Source organism: Physeter macrocephalus, chromosome 2 (assembly GCF_002837175.3).
Source record: "Physeter macrocephalus isolate SW-GA chromosome 2, ASM283717v5, whole genome shotgun sequence".
Classification (NCBI taxonomy): domain Eukaryota; kingdom Metazoa; phylum Chordata; class Mammalia; order Artiodactyla; family Physeteridae; genus Physeter; species Physeter macrocephalus.
Window position 1 is genome coordinate 134,032,815 of NC_041215.1, and position 7,026 is coordinate 134,039,840.

Sequence of the window (7,026 nt, forward strand, 5' to 3'; positions counted from 1 at the left end):
GTATACAATGGACTACTACTCAGCCGTAAAAAAGAACAAAATAATGCCATTTGCAGCAACATGGATGCAGCTAGAGATTATCATACTAAGCAAAAGGACTTTATAATGGATATTAGTGCCTGCCAACTTATTTCTGGCTGCGTTGGGTCTTTGTTGTTGCACGCGGGCTTTCTCTAGTTGCAGAGAGCGGGGTCTACTCTTCATTGTGGTGCGCGGGCTTCTCGTTGCAGTGGCTTCTCTTGTTGTGGAGCACGGGCTCTAGGCATGCAGGCTTCAGTAGTTGTAGCGCACGGGCTCAGTAGTTGTGGCTCGCAGGCTTATTTGCTCTGCAGCATGTGGGATCTTCCCAGACCAGGGTTCAAACCCATGTCCCCTGCATTGGCAGGTAGATTCCTAAGCACTGGGTCACCAGGAAAGTCCCCAACCCTTTTTAATTTCTCTTTTTATTTTACCATTGTCCTGGTACTTTGTTCTAAAATAATCTTGTTTTTTTGTTTTTTGTTTTTTTGTGGTACGCGGGCCTCTCACCGTTGTGGCCTCTCCCGTTGCGGAGCGCAGGCTCCGGACGCACAGGCTTAGTGGCCATGGCTCACAGGCCCAGCCACTCCGTGGCGTGTGGGATCTTCCCGGACCGGGGCACGAACCCATGTCCCCTGCATTGGCAGGTGGACTCTCAACCACTGCGCCACCAGGGAAGCTCCTAAAATAATCTTAAGACAAATACTGTATGATATCACTTATATGTGGAATCTAAAAGCTACAACAAACTAGTGAATGCAACAAAAAAGAAGCAGACTCACCAATATAGAGAACAATCTAGTGGTGACCATTTGGGGTGGGGGGAATATAGGGATGGGGGAGTGGGAGGTACAAACTATTGGGTGTAAGTTGGGCTCAAGGATGTATTATACAACATGGGGAATAGAGCCAATATTGTGTAATAACTGGAAATGGAAAGCAACCTTTAAAAATTGTATTAACATTTTTTAAATTAAAAATAAAATAATCTTAGGAGCTCTGAGAAAAGAGCTAGTGTGTGTTAAAAGGTTGAGAGGGAGAGGGGAAAGGAAATTAGAGAAGGTTCAAAGCAGTGGCAAGAGGGGCTATGCGCCATACATATGATGTTTCTTTCTGTGCTGTCTTAGAATTTCAGGGAAGGTCCCATTCCTGAGGGCAGTAGGCAAATAAACAACTTCAGGTTCTAATACAGAGCCTCAACACACATCCACACGGGGCTTATCCGGAGTTGACCAAGCAGGCTCCGTAATCCTCAGACCTACTGGCAGGCTATCTCAGCACAAACTAGAGCTTACCGGAGATCATGGGTGGCAACGGAGCAGAGCCAGCCCGTGGGGTGGGGGAGGGGCTAAGGTGTTTCCCATGACTCCCCTCCAACCCAAAGGCTCCAAGAGACCCCTCCTTAGAGACTGTTGGTGCCCATGTCTTTCTCCCACCTGAATGGCAGCTGAGATGCAGAAACTCACTGCCATCCTGCTGCCTGAGCTGAAGCTTAGAGGGAGGGGGGGGCTTGGGAACCCTGGAGCCCGCTCCCCACTGGAGGCTCCAAGGGTGGGGACCTGACTGGACCCCCTGGGAGACAGGGCAGTCATACAATAGCACAGACCCCAACACGGATGTAGTACAAATGCATGAGTTTCCTCTGGGCCAAGGGGATGCTGAAAATATAGCCTGGTAGAACTGACTTTATGGGAACCCACCCAAGAGGGTGACCTTCAAGGCCAAGGGAACCTTGACTGTAAGGGGCTGTGGGGTGGACCCCTGGGGAAGGAGCTGAGGAAACTTGCAATAAGTCAGTCAGGGAACAGCCCCTCCAAAGAAGCTGATACCTCGAGGGCGACAAAAGAGCCCATGTTTGGGCAACTGTCATGACCAAGAGCTTTGTGAGAGGCTCAGGATGGACAAGGAATAACTGCTGTTTGGGATGAGAGGACCCAGAAATGTATAGCTTAAGGTGCTGATGCCAACCCTCACCTACATCCTCATTTGCCTTGAGCTGGCTCCCCAAAAATCTTTGGAAAATCTGTGTGTGTGTGTGTGTGTTCGTGTGCATGTGCGTTTTAGTTCTTAAAATCTCACACGTCAATCCTTTAACTATTTTTCCCCTGTTCTCCACCATCACTGTTGGTTTAGACATTAAATGTTAAGTATTATAGTCAAAAATAGAATGGCAGGCTTCCCTGGTGGCGCAGTGGTTGAGAGTCCGCCTGCCGATGCAGGGGACGCGGGTTCGTGTCCCGGTCCGGGAGGATCCCACATGCCGCGGAGTGGCTGGGCCCGTGAGCCGTGGCCGCTGAGCCTGCACGTCCGGAGCCTGTGCTCCGCGACGGGAGGGGCCACAACAGTGAGAGGCCCGCGTACCGCAAAAAAAAAAAAAAATAGAATGGGACAGAAAAATGTGGGAATGAATTGCCATCTTCTATGTAAAGGCTAACGAATAGATGTTTCTTTGAAGTAATCCTGATGCTCTGAGATACTGTAACTAGAGAAGCTTTCTAAAAGCTCTTTGCAGATATAAAGGTTCTGTGTAATCCATGGAGCCAAGCAGAGGGTCCAAAAATAGATGCAAGTGCATACAGGAACTGAGCATATGATAATGGTGACATTTTAAATCAAGGGGAAAAGATACGTTCAGCAGATGACATTGGGACACCTGGTTAGGCATCCAGGAGGAGAGGGGAAGTGATCCTTCCTGCAGTCTGAACACCAGAATAAATTCTGGGTATGTGGCTTGCAATGCAGTAGCCACTGGCCATGTGTGGCTATTTAAATATAAGTTAATTAAAATTAAACAAGAGTAAAGACTCATTTATTCGATCATATTGGCCACATTCCAAGTGCCCAAGAACCCTGTGTGGTTAGTGACTCTACCATTGGGCAACACAGACCAGATTAATCATCCTAGAAAGTTCTGTTGAACAAGGCTGCTCTAAATGGTTCAAGTGTTTAAATGTAAACCCATTAAAGCACCAGAAGAAAAATAAACACAAGTTTTATAATCTTGAAATCAGGAAATTCCCTGGCGGTCCAGTGGTTAAGTCTTCGCGTTTCCAATGCAGGGGGTAAGGGTTCGATCCCTGGTTGGGGAACTAAGATCTCACATGCTGCACAGTGCAGCCAAAAAAAAAAGGAAGAAGAATTATCTAAAAACAACCCCAAAACCTGGAGACCAGAGAAAAGTGGCTCCAATCGTTAAGAAAAAATTGTAAATGTTCTCTGTATGAAAAATAATCTCATAACCAATGTTAGCGAAAAATTAGGGAAAGATTTACAACCCATAAGCAGATAAAGAGCTAATTTGCTTAATAAAATAATAAGAGAATGACAAATACCCCACAGAAAAATATGCCAGGGGCCAGGCATCTCATAGAACCGAAGATATAAATGGTCAATAAATATATGAAAATATGTTTAACCTCACTCATAATGAAGGAAATGCAAATTAAATAATGATGATACCATCATTAAATAATGGAAGAGGCCACTTTTCAACTATTAACTGGCAAAAATTTAAAAGTTTGCGTGCATATCATGAGCTAGAGTGTGGAAAAATCTAGTGGGTTCATACATTGTCGGTAGAAGAATAAACTAGAGCAACCTCTTTGGAGGCAGTTTGTCAGTAGAAATCTAAATTTAAAATGCACATTACCTTTGACCCAGTATTTCCATCATTAAGAATGTACCCTACAAATAAACTTGCAAATGTGCACAGAGTTATGTGCACAAAATGGTTACTTGCAGCATTATTTATTACAGCAAAACAAACAACCTCAATATCTATCAAATGGCCTATTAAATGTGCTGATAAAGATCCCAAGATATGTCAATATAATTAAGGGAAAATGTAACACTAGGACAGTGCATGGTACGATCCTGATTTTGTTTTGTTTTGTTTTAAGATATGCAGAATATACGTATAGATGCTGCATATATGCAAATATGCATAGACATAAGGGTACACAAGAATCTGCTAATAATTACTCCCAATGAGTGGAACTAGAGAATGGGGCATAGTTTTATTTTTCTCTTTTGACCTTTTTGTGTTTTGTGGCTGTTTGTTTTGTTTTACCATTTGCATTCATTTGTTTACATTAGAAAGGAAATAGTTTCAAAAATTGATAAAGGTGCTGTATAAGTGGAAAATACTCATCACTTCCTACCTAAATTCAATTCCAAAAGGACCGTATTTACCCAAGTCATGTAGACAAAGGGACTAGGGCGAGTTTGGGGGCTGCGAGATGAAACTCGGCCCCAGCGCACTTTGAAAGCAGCAGCACCGGGTCCTGAGGGCTCAGTGTCAAAACGCCAGGCTAGGTATCACCTGACTCAGGCTACCAGATACTCAGCAAGAGGCTCCAGCCCTGACTCAGAGAAGGATCTGGTTGCAGGGGATTTTGTCATCAAGAGCAAATCATGTGACATCCCAGTGAGAGAAACGGCCGCCGGCCATTGTAAAGCTGTGGAAAAGTGAAGTTGGTCTTGGCTTCTGGCTTCACGGAGGTTCTTCTATTAACCAGAGGTGAGCCCAGGTGTGAGGTTAATGGCAAGATGCAAAGGAGGCTCTCGCGGACTGCAGTGACAGTTTACGCAGAGAGGAGGACACAGTTCCTGTGACAAGTGGGTGTTCTATTATAAAACAGAGTCCCGGGGGTGGCATGGAAGGCCTCCTGTGGTTCTGGAAACTCAGCCTCGAGGGGACAAGCAGGCTGGGGGGAGGCACTGCCGAGGGTGGAAGCTGACAAGTATAAGCCTTGTTTTGTTCTCTGTAGAAAAAATGAAATGTCAATAAGGGAAAATGTCTAAATTTTTCAAATTCCCTAACATCCCACTGTGCCCTAAATTAACTCATTCGATGTTGACATAGTCTCCTTCTCTCTTCCTTCACATAGACACATATGTTTCACATTTCTAATTAAAACCTACACAAAATGTATCATTTTTCCTTTGAAAACCACATAATATAAAATGTATCTTCTACATCTCTATGTTGCCCAAGTTGACACCCTGTTCTATTGCTGCCTAGTCCATATTGTGGGATACTTTTGATTTGATAACCTGAAAGACACTACTCCAATGAACCTCTTCAATGTATACAGTTTTTTCCTCCTGTTAAATTACTTCCTAAAAATACTCAGGACTGAAATTATAAGACCAATGACATAACATTTTTGCAACGTGTTGCCACATTGCTTTCCAGATGGGATATAATAGCATTCAGTGCCTATAAGCTGCTAGACAGGGATGGAGCCACAAAGCCAGAACACAGTAGCTGTCTTAGTCAGCTGGGGCTCCTATAACAAAATACCAAAGACTGGGTGGCCTAAAAAATAGAAACTCATTTCTCACAGTTTTAGAGGCTGGAAGTTCAAGATCAGAGTGCCAGCACAATTGAGTTCCAGTGAGAGCTCTTTTCTCGGCTTGTTGATGGCCACGTTTTTTCTGTCCTCACATAGTGGAGATACAGATACAGAGAGCCCTCCCTCTTCTCATAAGGCCACCAATCCTATCGGATGAGGATCCCATCCTTATGACTTCATTTAACCTGAAGCCTCCTAAAAAGCCTATCTACAAATACAGTCACACTGGGGGTTAGGGCTTCAACACGTGAATTTTGGGTGACACAATTCAGTCTGTGGCATCAGCCTTGCCCACTAGGGAAATTCCTGGACCATTTGAGCCCAGCTCCATCCTAGGATACCTGAACACAACCCTTTCTCTGGAGAAAATCCCGAGTGTCCTGTGTGAGAAGAAAACAAGAGCTCTGCACCTTTAACAGAGTTCTGGGGACAGTCAACAAAACAGAGGTATAGGGAAGGCTAGATTTCCCTACTGAAACCTGGAAACTGATTCCAAGCTGCTTTGTTTGTGATAGATGAGCATTGGACATGAGCTCAGCCGAAGCAAATTGGGAATGAGGTTTCTACATTCCAGACTGAACCTGGCACTCAGCAAAAATCTGCTCTCAGGTTCTCCCACATCTCCAATCTTTTCGGACTTTAGGTTGATCTGATACCACCACCAGGACCTCCCCGGCTTCCATGGGATCCTGGGATAGCATCATGAAGACAGGTTTGTTTGGTTAAAGGATCTCTAAAAGCACTTTTGGCCCCCAGACAGCTGCAGCATCTGGGAGACAGGTGATGCAAGAGCTCAGGCTGAACTCAAAGGAGTCAGCTTCACAAAGCTTAGCTCATGTTGCATCAGCTTTTCCAGACTCCGCCCAGTTCAGTCTCCATCCCCTCCCCTCCATCCCCACGATAAAACATATCACACAAGCTGGGCTGCTCCTTTCCAGGCAACATGGAAAAGTGTGCTGCAAACGTGCCCTTTGCCTCATATTGTCCTCTGCTGGAACCTCCATACCTCCTGGCCAGCCAGCCCTGGACAACCCCTTGGGGATCAACATTTTGCCCATAGGGGTTCTTCTGCCCCCCAACCCAGAACTGCTGCGTGAGGCTGTGTGAGCTAATTTCAGTGCAACACTAGGACCCTTGCTGCTACCCCCTCACACACACCTGTACCTGTGGGAGAACCCTGAGTGACTCTGCATGCTCCCCCACCCAGTCTCAACACCCCCTCCATCCAAGAAGAAATCCACATCTGGATCCAACACATGTGCAAGTAATGCAGAATTTACTGATTTCCATGGAAGGGAAAGAATGCCATACAGGGGAAAAAAATGCATGTCATATAGTAAAACTTAATGCAGTTTCCGCAGTAGTCATGTTAATTTTCTCTCTAGGTTTTAGACCAAATTTCCTATTTTTTTTTAACATCTTTATTGGAGTATAATTGCTTTACAATGGTGTGTTAGTTTCTGCTTTACAACAAAGTGATTCAGTTATACACATACATATGTTCCCATATCTCCTCCCTCTTGCGTCTCCCTCCCACCCTCCCTATCCCACCCCTCTAGGTGGTCACAAACCACCTAGCTGATCTCCCTGTGCCATGCGGCTGCTTCCCACTAGCTATCCACCCTACGTTTGGTAGTGTATATATGTCCAT

At 45.1% G+C, this 7,026-nt stretch overlaps 1 long non-coding RNA gene across 3 annotated transcripts in view; it reads left to right on the top strand.

Annotated features, from left to right (window-relative positions):
- Positions 1-4,448: 4,448 nt before the first annotated feature.
- The window catches only part of LOC114484727 (uncharacterized), a 12,317-nt gene continuing 9,739 nt past the window's right edge, over positions 4,449-7,026 (top strand). Inside the window, exons 1-2 of one of the 3 annotated variants that reach the window (XR_003677947.2) lie at positions 4,449-4,537; positions 5,891-6,087. This is a non-coding gene — a long non-coding RNA (uncharacterized lncRNA). Of the gene's footprint in view, positions 4,538-4,580; positions 4,636-5,890; positions 6,088-7,026 lie in introns of those variants that run through there. The other 2 variants (XR_003677952.2, XR_003677949.2) reach the window with 2 other exon arrangements.